Source organism: Delphinus delphis, chromosome 7 (genome assembly GCF_949987515.2).
Source record: "Delphinus delphis chromosome 7, mDelDel1.2, whole genome shotgun sequence".
In the NCBI taxonomy this organism is placed as follows: domain Eukaryota; kingdom Metazoa; phylum Chordata; class Mammalia; order Artiodactyla; family Delphinidae; genus Delphinus; species Delphinus delphis.
This window is the reverse complement of record NC_082689.1, coordinates 73503563-73521856: the sequence shown is the minus strand read 5'-3', so window position 1 is coordinate 73521856 and position 18294 is coordinate 73503563.

Genomic DNA, 18294 nt, shown 5'->3' with positions numbered 1-18294 from the left:
TGCATTGACTCTGTAGATTACCTTGGGTAGTATAGTCATTTTGACAATATTGATTCTTCCAATCCAAGAACATGGTATACCTTTCCATCTGTTTGTCATCTTCAATTTCTTTCATCAGCTAGACCACATGAACTTGATATATATATAAAACAATCCATCCAAAAGCAGCAAAACACTCATTCTTTTCAAGTGTGCATAGAACATTCTCCAGGATAGATCACATGATAGGCCACAAAAAGAATCTCATTACATTTTAAAAGATTGAAATTATATCAAGCATCATTTCTGACACCTTCCTTTCCATGAGACTGGAAACCAATAACAGGAAAAAAATGCAAAAAAATACAAACAAGGGGGTACTTAAAACTATGCTACTAAACAAGCAACAGACCACTAAGGACATTTTTAAAATACATCAGAAATAATGTAGAAAGAAAAGAAAGTGGAACACAACAATTCAAAATCTAAGGCACATAGCAAAAGCACTTCTAAGAGGGAAGTTTATAACCATCTAAGCCTACTGCAAGAAAAAAGAAAAATTCTCAAAAAACCTAACGTTATACCAAAAAGGAACTAGAAAAGAAACAAAAAAATCCCAAAGTTAGTAGAAGGAAAGAAATGATAAAAATCAGAGCAGAAACAAATGAAATAGAGAATTTAAAAAATAGACAAGATCAATTAAACTAAATATAAACAAAATAAATAAACCTATAACCAGACTTCTCAAGAAAAAGACCCAAATCAATAAAATCAGAAATTAAAAAGTAACCACACAAATACAGTAACCACATAAATACAAAGGATCTTAAGACATGACAACAAACAATTATATACCAATAAAATTGAAATCCTAGAAGAAATCCTCAAATTCCTAGAAATGTATTATCACCCAGGACTGGATCAGGAAGAAATACAAAATATGAACAGACCAATTACCAGTAATGAAATTGAATCAGTAATTTAAAAATTATCAAACAAAAATCCAAGACCAGATCCTTTCACAGGTGAATTCTACCAACATGTACAGAATAGGTAGTGCCTATTCTTCTCAAACTATTCCAAAAAAGTGAAGAGGAATGAATGAAAACTTCAAAACTTATTCAGCAAGGCATGATATCAAAACCAGACAAAGACAGCACAAAGAAAATTACCAAAATCACTGATTATAAATGCAAAAATCCATAACAAAGTAATAGCAAACCAAATTCAACAGTACAATAAAAGGATCTAATGCCATGATCAAGTAGGATTATCCTGGGGATGCGAGAATGGTTCAATTTCTGTAAATCAACATGATACACCCTACTAATAAACTGAAGAATAAAAATCATGATTATCTCAGCAGATGCATAGAAAGATTTTGACAAAATTCAACATCCATTTATGATAAACTGTCAACAAAAGAGATGTAGAGGAAATGTACCATGGAGGTCAACATGATAAAGGCCATATATGTCAAACCTACAGCCAACAGAATACTTGATGGTGAAAAGTTAAGCATTTTCTCTAAGATCAGGAAAGAGACAAGGATGCACAGCAGCGACACCCTTACTGTGCTCAAAAGCCACTGCAGGGCTTCCCTGGTGGTGCAGTGGTTGAGAGCCCGCCTGCCGATGAGGGGACACAGGTTCGTGCCCCGGTCCGGGAAGATCCCACATGCCGTGGAGCGGCTGGGCGCATGAGCCATGGCCGCTGAGCCTGTGCGTCTGGAGCCTGTGCTCCGCAGCGGGAGAGGCCGCAGCAGTGAGAGGCCCATGTACCGCAAAAACAAAACAAAACAAAAAACAAAAAACAAAACAAAACAAACAAAAAAAAGCCACTGCAAACATAGCAATAAAAACATGTCATTTTCAAAAAAAAAAACACACTTTTATTCAACATTATTTGAAGTCCTAGCCACAGCAATCACACAAGTAAAAGAAATAAAAGGAATCCAAATTGGAAAAGAAGAAGTAAAACCATCTGTGTTTGCAGATAAGATGCTATATATAGAAGATCCTAAAGACATCACCAAAACCTATTAGAGCTAATAATTCATTAAGTTGCAGGATATAAAATCAATATAGAAATTTGTATTTCTATACATAAATAACAAGTGTCCAAAAGGGAAATTAAGAAAACAATCCCATTTACAATTGAGTCAAAAATGAAACAACTAGAAATAAATATCTGAAGAGTGAAAGACCTCAACTAAGAAAACCATAAGACACTGATGAAAGAAAAGGTGATAGAAATAGATGGAAAGATGGTATTCATGGATTGGAATAATTAATGTTGTTAAAATGACCATACTACACATGGCAATCTACAGATTCACTGCAATCCCCATCAAAATGCCAATGGCAAATACCAGTGTTTTAGTCCTGTTTTTTCACAGGACTAAAATAATTCTAAAATTCGTATGGAAACAAAAACCCGAATATCCAAAACATTCTTGAGGAAGAACAAAGTTGGCAGTATGATGCTCCCTAACTTCAACCTATACTACAAAGCTATAGTCGTCAATTCAGTATGGTGCAGACACAGAAAACAGACACATAAGTGAATGGAACAGGATAGAGAGCCCAGAAATTAACCACTCATAAGCTCATAAGTGGTCAGTCTTAAGCAAGGGATGAAAAAATATACAGTGGGAGAAAAGACAGCCTCTTCAAAAAGTGGTGTTGGGAAAACTGGACAGCTACATGCAAAAGAATCAAACTAGACTACTTTCTCCACCAGACACAAAAATAAACTCAAAATGAATTAAAGACTTAAATGTAAAAATTGAAACCTTAAAACTTCTATAAGAAAATACATGCAGTATGTCCTTTGACATCTGCCTTGGAAATATTTTTTCGATATGTCTCCTCAGTGAAGAGAAACAAAAGCAAAAATAAACAAATGGGTGTACATCAAACTAAATCTTTTTGCTTAGCAAAAGAAACTATCTAAAAAAATTAGAAGGCTGCCTACTGAACGGAAGAAGATATTTGCTAAAGATATATCTGATTGGGGGTCAATATTCAAAATATACGAAGAACTCATACAACTCAATGTCAAAAACACACAACCAGATTAAAAAATGAGCAGAGGATCTGAATAGATGTTTGTCTGAAGAAGACATATAGATGGCCAACAGGCACATGGAAATATGCTCAACATCACTATCAGGGAAATGCAAATCAAAACCACAATGAGATATCACCTCACGCCTCTCAGAATGGCTTTATCAAAAATACAACAAATAAGTGTAGGCAAGGATGTGGAGAATAAGGAACACTCGAGCACTGCTGGTGGAAATGTAAATTGGTGTAGCCACTATGGAAAACACGACAGAAGTTCCTTAAAAAATTAAAACTAACATAAAATCCAGCAATTCCATTTCTGGGTATTTTTCTGAGGTAAACAAAAACTAATTAGAAAAGGTATCTGCACCTCCATGTTCACTGCAGCATTATTTACAATAGCCATTGCATAGAGGCAACCTAACTGTCCATTGATAGAATACTGGACAAAAAAGATACGATATGTGTACACACACATTTATATACATACACAATGGAATATCACTCAGCCTTAAAAAATAATGAAATCTTGACATTGGCAACAACATGGTATTATCCTAAATGAAATAATTTTGACAGAGAAAGACAAATACCTTATGACTTAATGTGGAATCTAAAAAACAAATGCATAGAAAGAGATTGGGTTTCCAGTTGCCATATCTGGGGGTCAGGGCCAGGGGTAATTGGATGAAGGTAGTCAAAAGGTATGAACTTCCAATTGTAAAATAAATAAGTACTAGGGATGTAGTATACACATGATAAATATAATTAACACTTTTCTATGTTATATATCTGAAAAGAAGAGAGTAAATCCTGAGAGTTCTCATCACAAGAAAAAGTGTTTTTTTTTTATTTTGTGTCTGTATGAGATGATGGATGTTCACTAAACTTACTGTGGTAATCACACCATGATGTAAGTCAAGTCATTATGCATATATATGCAATGTACACATTACATACATATATATATGTATATAGTGCTGTATGTCAATCATCTCTCAATAAAACTAGAAAAATGTTTCTTGTAGTCAGTTTAGTTTGGTGTGTTATTTAATTGGGATATTTAGGTCATTTGTTTTAAAGTAGCTATTGATATGATTTGATTTAAATCTACTATATTACTACTTCCTATTTTTCTCCTCTATTTTGCATCTCCTTTTCGGACTGATATTTTTGTAGAGGGAATATTTTTTAAATTTCATGTTAGCTTTACAATTGACTTATAAGCTATATGTGTGTGTGTGTTCAGTGGTTACTCTAGAGTTTAGAGGCAAACGTTCAAACAATACTAATCTCTTCATGTATAGTAAGAACACCTGTAAAAGTTTACTTTTACTTCTCTCCTGGTGTTTGCATACATTTTATCTCTACATATTATAAGTTATGATGTACATTGGTTTAAATGGTTAATTGCTTTTATGTGTGTATTTCTACAAAACTTTATGGACCTGAAACTAACACAACATTGCTAACCAACTATACTCCAATATAAAATAAAAATTAAAAAAAAAAATTCATGGGGGGATCTTCAAGATGGCAGAGGAGGAAGACGTGGAAATCACCTTCCTCCCCACAAACACATCAAAAATACATCTACATGTGGAACAACTCCTACAGAACACCTACTGAACACTGACAGAAGACCTCAGACTTCGCAAAAGGCAGAAAACACCCATGAACCTAGGTAGGGCAAAAGAAAAAACAGAGACAAAAGAGTAGGGACAAGACCTGCACCTCTCGGAGGGAGCTGTGAAGGAGGAAAAGTTTCTACACACTAGGAAGCCCCTTTGCTGGCAGAGACGGGGATTAGGCAGGGAGGAAGCTTCAGAGCCACAGAGGAGACCACAGCAACAGGGATTCATAAGGCAAAGCGGAGAGATTCCTGCACAGAGGATCAGTGCCAACCAGACTCACCAGCCTGAGAGGCTTGTGTGCCCAACCTCCAGGGCGGGTAGGGGTTGGGAGCTGAGGCTTGGGCTTTGGAGGTTAGATCCCAGAGAGAGGACTGGGGTTGGCTGCATGAGGACAACCTGAAGCGGGCTAGTGTGCCACAGTTAGCTGGGAGGGAGTCAGAGAAAAAGTCTGGAACTGCCTAAGAGGCAAGAGGCCATTGTTTTGGGGTGTGCAAGGAGAGGGGATTCCTTCCTGTCTGCCCACAGAAGGCAGAGCACTGCCTAAATGAACTTCAGAGACGAGCACAAGCCATGGCTTTCAGCTCAGACCACAGAGACAGGCATGAAATGCTAACGCTCCTATTGCAGCCACCAAGAATCCTGTGTGCAAGCACAGGTCACTATCCACACCCCACTCACCTGGGAGCCTGTGCAGCCCGCCACTGCCAGGGTCCCATGATCCAGGGACAACTTCCCCAGGACAACACATGGTGCAACTCAGGCTATTGCAATGTCACATCAGCCCACTGCTGCAGGCTCGCCCCACATTCTAACCATGACTACTGTACCACTTCGTACCCCCGGCCTGAATGACCAAGAGCCCCCTAATCAGCCTCTGCTTTAACCCCCACCTGTCTGGGTGGGAAACAGATGCCTGAGGGCGACCTACACGAAGAAGTGGGGCCAAAACAAAAGCTGAACCCCAGGAGCTGTGTGAACAAAGAAGAAAAAGGGAAATTTTTCCCAGCAGCCTCAGGAGCAGTGGATTAAATCCCCACAATCAACTTAAGGTACCCTGCATCTGTAGAATACTTGAATACACAATGAGTTGTCCCAAAACTGAGGCAGTGGATTTGGGGATCAACTGTAGGCTTGGGGTTTGCTGTCTGTGACTGATTTATTTCTGATTTTTATGTTTACCTTAGTTTAGTTTTTAGCATGTGTTATCATTAGTGGATTTGTTTATTGGTTTGGTTGCTCTCTTCTTTTTTTATTATTTTTCTTATCTTTTAATAATTGTTTTTTTCCTTTTCTTCTGAGCTGTGTGGCTTACAGGGTCTCAGTGCTCTGGCCTAGTGGCAGGCCTGAGTCTCTGAGGTGGGAGGGGCAAATTCAGGACACTGGACCACCAGAGAACTCCCAGCCCCAGGTAATATCAGTCAGCAAGAGCTCTCCCAGAGATCCCCATCTCAATGCTAAGACCCAGCTCCATCCAAAGGCCAGCAAACTCCAGTGCTGGATGCCCCATGACAAACAATTAGCAAGACAGGAACACAAACCCACCCATTAGCAGAGAGGCTGCCTAAAATCATAATAAGTTCAGACACCCCAAAACACACCACTGGACATGGTCCTGCCCACCAGAAAGAAATGCCCCATGCAGCAGAACATAGGCACCAGTCCCCTCCACCAGGAAGCCTACACAGCCACTAAACCAACCTTAGCCACTGGGAGCAGACACCAAAAACAATGGGAACTAAGAACCTGCAGCCTGCAAAAAAGGAGCCCCAAACACAGTAAGTTAAACAAAATGAGAAGACAGAAAAATATGCAGCTGATGAAAGAGCCAGGTAAAAACCCACCAGACCAAACAAAGGAAGAGGAAGTAGGCAGTCGACCTGAAAAAGATTCAGAGTAGTGATAGTTAAGATGATCCAAAATCTTGGAAATAGAATGGAGAAAAAACAAGAAATGTTTAACAAGAACCTAGAAAAATGAAAGAGTAAACAAACAACGATGAACAACACAAATGAAATTAAAAATTCTCTAGAAGAAACCAATAGCAGAATAACTGAGGCAGAAGAACGGATAAATGACCTGGAAGATAAAATAGTGGAAATAACTACTGCAGAGCAGAATAAAGAAAAAATAATGACAAGAATTGAGGACACTCTCAGAGACCTCTGGGACAACATTAAATGCACCAACATTCGAATTATAGGGGTCTCAGAAGAAGAGAAAAAGAAAGTCTCTGAGAAAATATTTGAACAGATTATAGTTGAATACTTCCTTAACATGGGAAAGGAAATGGTCAATCAAGTCCAGGAAGCGCAGGGATTCCCACACAGGATAAATCTAAGGAGAAACACACCGAGACACATATTAATTAAACTATCAAAAATTAAATACAAAGAAAAAATATTAAAAGCAGCAGGGGAAAAACAACAAATAACATACAAGGGAACCCCCCTATAAGGTTAACAGCTGATCTTTCAGCAGAAACTCTGCAAGCCAGAAGGGAGTGGCAGGACATATTTAAAGTGATGAAAGGGAAAAACCTACAACCAAGATTACTCTACCCAGAAAGAATCTCATTCAGATTTGACGGAGAAATTAAAACCTTTACAGATAAGCAAAAGTTAAGGGAATTCAGCACCACCAAACCAGCTTCGACAAAAATGCTAAAGGAACTTCTCTAGGCAAAAAACACAAGAGAAGGAAAAGCCCTACAAAAACAAACCCAAACAATTAAGAAAATGGTAATAGGAACATACATATCGATAATTACCTTAAATGTAAATGGATTAACTGCTCCAACCAAAAGACATAGACTAGCTGAACGGATACAAAAACAAGACCCATATATATGCTGTCTACAAGAGATGCACTTCAGACCTAGGGACACATACAGACTGAAAGTGAGGGGATGGAAAAAGATATTCCATGCAAATGGAAATCAAAAGAAAACTGGAGTAGCAATTCTCATATCAGACAAAATAGACTTTAAAATAAAGATTATTAGAAGAGACAAAGAAGGACACTACATAATGATCAAGGGATCAATCCAAGAGCAAGATATAACAATTGTAAATATTTATGCACCCACAAAGGAGCACCTCAATGCATAAGGCAAATGCTAACAGCCATAAAAGTGGAAATCGACAGTAACACAGTCATAGTAGAGGACTTTAACACCCCACTTTCACCAATGGACAGATCATCAAAATTGAAAGTAAATAAGGAAACAAAACCTTTAAATGATACACTAAACAAGATGGACTTAATTGATATATATAGGACATTCTGTCCAAAAACAGCAGAATACACTTTCTTTTCAAGTGCTCATGGAACATTCTCCAGGATACATCATATCCTGGGACACAAATCAAGCCTTGGTAAAATTAAGAAAATTGAAATCGTATCAAGCATCTTTTTCCAACAGTAACGCCTATGAGACTAGATATCAATTACAGTAAGAAATCTGTATAAAATAGACACACATGGAGGCTAATCAATACACTACTAAATAACCAAGAGATCACTGAATAAATCAAAGAGGAAATCAAAAAAATACCTAGAAACAAATGACAATGAAAACACAACCCAAACAAAACCTACGCGGCGCAGCAAAAGCATTTCTAAGAGGGAAGTTTATAGCAATACAGTCCTACATCAAGAAACAAGAAACATCTCAAGTAAACATCCTAACCTTACACCTAAAGCAATTAGAGAAAGAAGAAGAAAAAAAAAAACCAAAATTACAGAAGGAAAGAAATCATAAAGATCAGATCAGAAATAAATGAACAAGAAATGAAGGAAACAATAGCAAAGATCAATAAAACTACAAGCTCGTTCTTTGTGAAGATAAACAAAATTGATAAACCATTAGCCAGACCATCAAGAAAAAAAGGGAGAAGACTCAAATCAATAGAATTAGAACTGAAAAAGGAGAAGTAACAGCTAGCACTGCAGAAATCCAAAGGATCATGAGAGATTACTATAAGCAAGTATATGCCAATAAAGTGGACAACCTGGAAGAAATGGACAAATTCTTAGAAATGCACAACCTTCCAAGACTGAACCAGGAAGAAATAGAAAATATAAACAGACCAATCACAAACACTGAAATTGAGACTGTGATTAAAAGTCTTCCAACAAACAGAAGCCCAGGACCAGATGGCTTCACAGACGAATTCTATCAAACATTTAGAGAAGAGCTAACACCTACTTTCCCAAACTCTTCCAAACTATAGCAGAGGGAAGAACACTCCCAACCTCATTTTACGAGACCACCGTCACCCTGATACCAAAACCAGACACAGATGTCACAAAGAAAGGAAACTACAGGCCAGTATCACTGATGAACATAGATGCAAAAATTCTCAACAAAATAATAGCAAACAGAATCCAACAGCACCTGAAAAGTATCATATAACATCATCACGTAGGGTTTATCCCAGAAATGCAAGCATTTTTCAATATATGCAAATCAGTCAATGTGATACACCATATTACCAAATTGAAGAATTGAAACCATATGATCATCTCAATAGATGCAGAAAAACTTTGGACAGAATTCAACACCCATTTAGGATAAAAACCCTCCAGAAAGTAGGCATAGACGGAACTTACCTCAACATAATAAAAGCCATATATGACAAACCCACAGCCAACATAGTTCTCAATGGTGAAAAACTGAAACCATTTTCGCTAAGATCAGGAACAAGACAAGGTTGCCCACTCTCACCACTTTTATTTGATTTAGTTTTGGAAGTTTTAGCCATGCCAATCAGGGAAGAAAAAGAAATAAAAGGAATCCGAATTGGAAAAGAAAAAGTAAGGCTGTCACTGTTTGCAGATGACATGATACTATACATAGAGAATCCTACAGATGCTACCAGAAAACTACAAGAGTTAATCAATGAATTTGGTAAAGTAGCAGGATACAAAATTAATGCACAGAAATCTCTTGCATTCTTATACACTAATGAAAAACCTGAAAGGGAAATTAAGGAAACACTCCCATTTACCATTGCAAAAAAAAGATAAAATACATAGGAATAAACGTACCTAAGGAGACAAAAGACCTGTAGACAAAATACTGTAAGACACTGATGAAAGAAATTAAAGACAATACAAGCAAATGGAGAGAGAAACCATGTTCTTGGATTGGAGGATTCAACATTGTGAAAATGACTATACTACCCAAAGCAATCTACAGATTCAGTGCAATCCCTATCAAACTACCAATGGCATTTTTCACAGAACTAGAACAGAAAATTTCACAATTTGTATTGAAATACAAAAGACCCCGAATAGCCAAAGCAATCTTGAGAAAGAAAAACACAGCTGGAGGAATCGGGCTCCCTGACTTCAGACAATACTACAAAGCTACAGTAATCAAGACACTATGATACTGGCACAAAAACAGAAATATAGATCAATGGAGCAGGATAGAAAGCCCAGAGATAACCCATGCGCATTTCATCACCTTATTTTTGATAAAGGAGGAAAGAATATACAATGGAGAAAAGACGGCTTCTTCAATAAGTGGAAAACTGGACAGCTACCTATAAAAGAATGAAATTAGAACACTCCCTAACACCATACTCAAAAATAAAATGGGTTAAAGACCTAAATGTAAGGCCAGACACTATAAAACTCTTAGAGGAAAACATAGGCAGAACACTCTGTGACATAAATCTTAGCAAGAACCTCTTTGACCCACCTCCTAGAGAAATGGAAATAAAAACAAAAATAAACAAATGGGACCTATTGAAACTTAAAAGCTTTTGCACAGCAAAGGAAACCATAAACAGGATGAAAAGACAACACTCAGAATGAGAGAAAATGTTTACAAATGAAACAACTGACAAAGGATTAATCTCCAAAATTTACAAGTAGCTCAATATCAAAAAAACAAAAACCCAATGCGAAAATGGGCAGAAGACCTAAATAGACATTTCTCCAAAGAAGATATACAGACTGCCAACAAACACATGAAAGAATGCTCAACATCATAATCATTAGAGAAATGCAAATCAAAACTACAATGAGGTATCACCTCACACCAGTCAGAATGGCCATCATCAAAAAATCTACAAACAGTAAATGCTGGAAAGGGTGTGGAGGAAAAGGAACCCTCTTGCACCATTGGTGGGAATGTAAATTGATACAGCCACTATGGAGAACAGTATGGCCGTTCCTTAAAAAACTAAAAAAGAACTACCATACGACCCAGCAGTCCCACTACTGGGCATCTACCCTGGGAAAACCATAATTCCGAAAGAGTCATGTACCACAATGTTCATTGCAGCTCTATTTACAATAGCCAGGACATGGAAGCAACCTAAGTGTCCATTGACCAATGAATGGATAAAGAAGATGTGGCACATATATACAATGGAATATTACTCAGCCATAAATAGAAATGAAATTGAGTTATTTGTAGAGAGGTGGATGGACCTAGAGTCTGTCATGCAGAGTGAAGTAAGTCAGAAAGAGAAAAACAAATAGCGTATGCTAACATATATATATGGAATCTAGAAAAGAAAAAGGTTCTGATGAACCTAGGGGCAGGATGGGAATAAAGACAGCATTATAAACACACCATTGTAAAGCAATTATACTCCAAAAAAGATGTTAAAAAAAAAAAAAAAAGACACACAGATTGGGAGCACCATTGTAAAGACGGAAGTGGAGACTGTATAGTATAAATGCCAGTTAAGGGATGTCCAGAATTGCCAGCAACCACCAGAAGGCAGGAGAGAAGCATAGAACAGACCCTTCCTCAAAGCTCCCCAGAAGAAACCAACCTTACCGACATCTTGATTTCAGACTTCTGGCTTCCAGGTTTGTGAGAGAATAAATTTCTATTGTTTTGAGCCACCCCAAAAAAATAAAAAATAAATAAATTTAGCTGAATAGTAACCTTAATTCAATATGTGCCCTTTATTCCCCTTTGCCAGGTGTCCTAACGTATTCACAGTTTTGGAGACTAGGATGAGGACATAGTTAGGGGGCTATTAGTCAGCTTACCTCAAAGGACAAATAAACAATCTACAGTAACATCTTCCACTTTTGACAATGGATTTGGCTTAAAACCTAAATCAAAAACCTAAATCAAAAGTTGCATAACTTCTCATGCAACTTCAAAACCCTCTACCATTTACAGTCTTAAAAATGCCATTCACAGTAGACTTTAAAAAGTATTAATTTCCATTTATATTTTGGTGAACCAGAGTATAGATGTGAAAACAAAGAAAATTTGATTTATAGATTTCTATATTTACTATATTATTTTTCTTATAGTCACACTATATTAACAACATAAATAGATGTAGAGATAATGTCACTATAGTACACCTCATATATAGCACTTGCAAATCTTATATAAAGCCCTGGGCTTATATCAAAGCACAGTTCCTTTTCCTAAGAATGGAATCTTTCTCTGTGTTTATTTCCTGTTTTTATTAATATATAATTTACATACAGCATTGTGTAAGTTTAAGGTGTACAACATAATGATTTGACTTACATACATTGTGAAAGGATTACAACAATAATTTTAGTGAACATCCATCATCTTATATAGATACAAAAAAAGAAAAAGTTGTTTTTCCTGTGATGAGAACTCTTGGGATCTACTCTCTTACCAACTTTCTAATATACCTATAGCAGTGTTAACTATAATCACTAAGGTTGTACATTACTTAGAGTATCTTATAACTGGAAGTTTCTACCATTTGATCACCTTCATTCAGTTACCCCTCCCTCCACCCTCTGCCTCTTGTAACCATAAATCTGATCTCCTTTTCATGGATAGTGGTTGTGGTAGTGGTGGTGATGGTGTGGTTTTTTAGATTCCACACTGAAGTGAGATCATACTGTATTTGCCTTTCTCTGTCTGGCTAATTTCACTTAGCATAATGCTCTCAAGGTCCATTCATGTCACAAATGTGAACGTTTCATTCATTTTATGGGTGAATAGTAATTCGGTTTGTGTCTGTGTATCATATTTATTCATTCATTGTTCAGTGGACACTTATACTGTTTCCATATTTTGGCTATTACAAATAATGCTGCAGTGAAAATGCAGGTACAGATATCTCTTCAATTTAGTGTTTTCATTTTCTTCAGATAAATGCACAGAAAATTGCTGGATTCTATGGTAGTTCCTTTTTGAATTTTTTAAGGAAAATTCATACTCTTTTCCATAATTATTTTTCCAGTTGACATTCCTACCAACAGTATGCAAGGATCCCCTTTCTCCACATGCTTGCCAACACTTCTTTTTTTTTAAACATCTTTATTGGAGGATAATTGCTTTACAATGGTGTGTTTCTGCTTTATAACAAAGCGAATCAGTTATACATGTACATATGTCCTTCTATCTCTTCCCTCTTGCGTCTCCCTCCCTCCCACCCTCCCTATCCCACCCCTCTAGGTGGTCACAAAGTGCCGAGCTGATCTCCCTGTGCTATGCGGCTGCTTCCCACTAGCTATCGGTTTTACATTTGTTAGTGTATATATGTCCATGCCACTCTTTCTTTGTCCCAGGTTACCCTTCCCCCTCCCCGTATCCTCAAGTCCATTCTCTAGTAGGTCTGAGTCTTTATTCCTGTCTTGCCCCTAGGTTCTTCATGACCTTTTTTTTTTAATATTCCATATATATGTGTTAGCATACAGTATTTGTTTTTCTCTTCCTGACTTGCTTCACTTTGTATGCCAGACTCTAGGTCCATCCACCTCACTGCAAATAACTCAATTTCGTTTCTTATTATGGCTGAGTAATATTCCATTGTATATATGTGCCATATCTTCTTTATCCATTCATCTGTTGACACTTAGGTTGCTTCCATGTCCTGGCTATTGTAAATAGAGCTGCAGTGAACATTGTGGTACATGACTCTTTTGGAATTATGGTTTTCTCAGGGTATATGCCCAGTAGTGGGATTGCTGAGTCGTATGGTAGATCTATTTTTTGTTTTTTAAGGAACCTCCACACTGTTCTTCATAGTGGCTGGATAAGTTTACATTCCCACCAACAGTGCAAGAGGGTTTCCTTTTCTCCACACCCTCTCCAGCATTTATTGTTTGTAGATTTTTTGATGATGGCCATTCTGACTGGTGTGAGGTGATACCTCATTGTAGTTTTGATTTGCATTTCTCTAATGATTAATGATGTTGAGCATTCTTTCATGTGTTTGTTGGCAGTCTGTATATCTTCTTTGGAGAAATGTCTATTTAGGTCTTCTGCCCATTTTTGGATTGGGTTGTTTGTTTTCCTGATATTGAGCTGCATGAGCTGCTTGTAAAGTTTGGAGATAAATCCTTTGTCAGTTGTTTCATTTGCAAATATTTTCTCCCATTCTGAGGGTTGTCTTTTGGTCTTGTTTATGGTTTCCTTTGCTGTGCAAAAGCTTTTAAGTTTCATTATGTCCCATTTGTTTATTTTTGTTTTTATTTCCATTACTCTAGAAGGTGGATCAAAAAAGATCTTGCTGTGATTTATATCAAAGAGTGTTCTTCCTATGTTTTCCTCTAAGAGTTTTATAGTCTCTGGTCTTACATTTAGATCTCTAATCCATTTTGAGTTTATTTTTGAGTATGGTGTTAGGGAGTGTTCTAATTTCATTCTTTTATGTGTAGCTGTCCAGTTTTCCCAGCACCACTTATTGAAGAAGCCGTCTTTTCTCCATTGTATATTCTTGCCTCCTTTATCAAAAATAAGGTGATGATATGCGCATTGGTTATCTCTGGGCTTTCTATCCTGTTCCATTGATCTATATTTCTGTTTCTGTGCCAGTACCACAGTGTCCTGATTACTGTAGCTATGTAGTATAATCTGAAGTCAGGGAGTCTGATTCCTCCAGCTCCATTTTTTTCCCTCAAGAATGCTTTGGCTATTTGGGGTCTTTTGTGTCTCCATACAAATTTTAAGATTTTTTTGTTCTAGTTCCATAAAAAATGGCATTGGTAATTTGATAGGGATTGCATTGAATGTGTAGATTGCTTTGGGTAATATAGTCATTTTCAGAATATTAATCCTTCCATTCCAAGAACATGGTATATCTGTCCATCTGTTGGTATCATCTTTAATTTTTTTCATCAGTGTCTTATATTTTTCTGCACACAGGTCTTTTTTCTCCCTTGGTAGCTTTATTCCTAGGTATTTTATTCTTTTTGTTGCAGTGGTAAATGGGAGTGTTTCCTTAATTTCTCTTTCAGATTTTTCATCATTAATATACAGGAATGCTGGAGATTTCTGTGCATTAATTTTGTATCCCGCAACTTTACCAAATACATTGATTAGCTCTAGTAGTTTTCTGGTGGCATCTTTAGGATTCTCTATGTATAGTACCTTGTCATCTGCAAAGAGTGACAGTTTTACTTCTTCATTTCCAATTTGGATTCCTTTTATTTCCTTTTCTTCTCTGATTGCTGTGGCTAGGACTTCCAAAACTATGTTGAATAATGGTGGTGAGAGTGGACATCCTTGTCTTGTTCCTGATCTTAGAGGAGATGCTTTCAGTTTTTCACCATTGAGAATGATGTTTGCTGTGGGTTTGTCGTATATGGCCTTTATTATGTTGAGGTAGGTTCCCTCTATACCCACTTTCTGGAGAGTTTTTATCATAAATAGTGTTGAATTTTGTCAAAAGCTTTTTCTGCATCTATTGAGGTGATCAAATGGTTTTTATTCTTCGGTTTGTTAATATGGTGTATCACATTGATTGATTTGCGTATGTTGAAGAATCCTTGCATCCCTGGGATAAATCCCACTTGATCATGGTGTATGATCCTTTTAATGTGTTGTTGGATTCTGTTTGCTAGTATTTTGTTGACGATTTTTGCATCTATATTCATCAGTGGTATTGGTCTGTAATTTTCTTTTTTTGAGATATCTTTTTCTGGTTTTGGTATCAGGGTGATGGTGGCCTCGTAGAATGAGTTTGGGAGTGTTCCTTCCTCTGCAATTTTTTGGAAGTGTTTGAGGAGGATGGGTGTTAGCTCTCTTCTAAATGTTTGATAGAATTCACCTGTGAAGCCATCTGGTCCTGGACTTTTGTTGGAAGATTTTTAATGGCAGTTTCAATTTCATTACTTGTGATTGGTCTGTTCATATTTTCTATTTCTTCCTGGCTCAGTCTTGGAAGGTTATACCTGCCTAAGAATTTGTCCATTTCTTCCAGGTTGTCCATTTTATTGGCATTGAGTTGCTTGTAGTAGTCTCTTAGGATGCTTTGTATTTCTGCAGTGTATGTTGTAATTTCTCCTTTTTCATTTCTAATTTTATTGATTTGAGTACTCTTTCTCTTTTTCTTGATTAGTCTTGCTAATGGTTTTTCAACTTTGTTTATCTTCTCAAAGAACCAGCTTTTAGTTTTGTTGATCCTTGCTATTGTTTTCTTTCTTTCTATTTCACTTATTTCTGCTCTGATCTTTATGATTTCTTTCCTTCTGCTAGGTTTCGGTTTTGTTTGTTTGTCTTTCTCTAGTTCCTTTAGGTGTATGGTTAGATGGTTTGTTTGAGATTTTTCTAGTTTCTTGAGCTAGGGTTGTATGGCTATAAACTTCACTCTTAGAACTGCTTTTCCTGCATCCCATAAGTTTTGGATCATTATATTTTCATTTTCATCTGTCTGTAAGTAGTTTTTGATTTCTTCAGTGATCTCTTGGTTATTTAGTAATGTATTGTTTAGCCTCCATATGTTTGTGTTTTTCACGTTTTCCTTCCCTGTAATTGATTTCTAATCTCATAGCATTGTGGTCAGAATAGATGCTTGATATGATTTCAGTTTTCTTAAATTTACTGAGTCTTGATTTGTGACCCAAGATGTGATCTATCCTGGAGAATGTTCTGTGCACACTTGAGAAGAAAGTGTAATCTGCTGTTTTCCAGTGGAATGTCCTGTAAATATCAATTAAAGCTATCTGGTCTATTGTGTCATTTAAAGCTTGTGTTTCCTTATCAGTTTTCTGTTTGGATGATCTGTCCATTGGTGTAAGTGAGGTGTTAATGTCCCCCACTATTGTGTTACTATTTTCTCTTTTATAGCTGTTAGCAGTTGCCTTATGTATTGAGGTGCTCCTATGTTCGGTGCATATATAGTTATAATTGTTATATCTTCTTCTTGGATTGATCCCTTGATCGTTATGTAGTGTCCATCCTTGTCTCTTGTAACATTCTTTATTTTAAAGTGTATTTTTTCTGATATGAGTATTGCTAGTCCAGCTTTCTTTTAATTTCCATTTTCATGGAATATCTTTTTTCCATCCCCTCACTTTCAGTCTGTATGTGTCCCTAGGTCTGAAGTGCATCTCTTGTCGACAGCATATATATGAGTCTTGTTTTTGTATCCATTTAGCAAGCCTGTGTCTGTTGGTTGGAGCATTTAATCCATTCACGTTTAAGGTAATTGTTGATATGTATGTTCCTATTACCATTTTCTTAATTGTTTTGGGTTTGTTTTTGTAGGACCGTCTCTTCTCTTGTGTTTCCCACTTAGAGAAGTTACTTTAGGGTTTGTTGTAAAGCTGGTTTGGTGGTGCTGAATTCTCTTAGCTTTTGCTTGTCTGTAAAACTTTTGATTTCTCCATCAAATCTGAATGAGATCCTTGCTGCGTAGAGTAGTCTTGGTTGTAGATTCTTTCCTTTCATCACTTTAAGTATATCATGCCACTCCGTTGTGCCTTCTAGAGTTTCTGGTGAGAAATCACCTGTTAACTTTATGGGAGTTCCCTTGTATGTTATTTGTCCTTTTTCCCTTGCTGCTTTCAATAATTTTTCTTTGCCTTTAATTTTTGCCAATTTGATTACTGTGTGCCTCAGTGTGTTTCTCCTTGGGTTTATTCTGTATGGGACACTGCACTTCCTCGACTTGGGTGGCTATTTTGTTTCCCATGTTAGGGAAGTTTTTGACTATAATCTCTTCAAATATTTTCTCAGGTCCTTTCTCTCGGTCTTCTCTTTCTGGGACCCCTATAAAGCTAATGTTGTTGTGTTCAATGTTCCCAGAGTTCTCTTAGGCTGTCTTCATTTCTTTTCATTTTTTTTTCCTTATTCTGTTCTGCAACAGTGAATTCCACCATTCTGTCTTCCAGGTAACTTATCCGTTCTTCTGCCTCAGTTATTCTGCTATTGATTCCTTCTAGTATATTTTTCATTTCAGTTATTGTATTGTTCATCTCTGTTTGTTTGTTCTTTAACTCTTCTAGGTCTCTGTTAAACATTTCTTGCATCTTCTTGATCTTTGCCTCTATTCTCTTTCCGAGGTCCTGGATCATCTTCGCTATCATTTTTCTGAATTCTTCTTCTGGAAGGTTGCGTATCTCCACTTCATTTAGTTGTTTTTCTGGGGTTTTATCTTGTTCCTTCATCTGGTACACAGCCCTCTGCCTTTCGTCTTTTCTCTTTCTGTGAATGTGGTTTTTCTTCCACAGGTTGCAGGATTGTAGTTCTTCTTGCAAAAGATTTCTGTGCATTAATTTTGTATCCTGCTACTTTACCAAATTCATTGATTAGCTCTAGTAGTTTTCTGGTAAGAGTCTTTAGGATTCTCTATGTATAGTATCATGTCATCTGCAAACAGTGACAGCTTTACTTCTTTTCCAATTTGGATTCCTTTTAT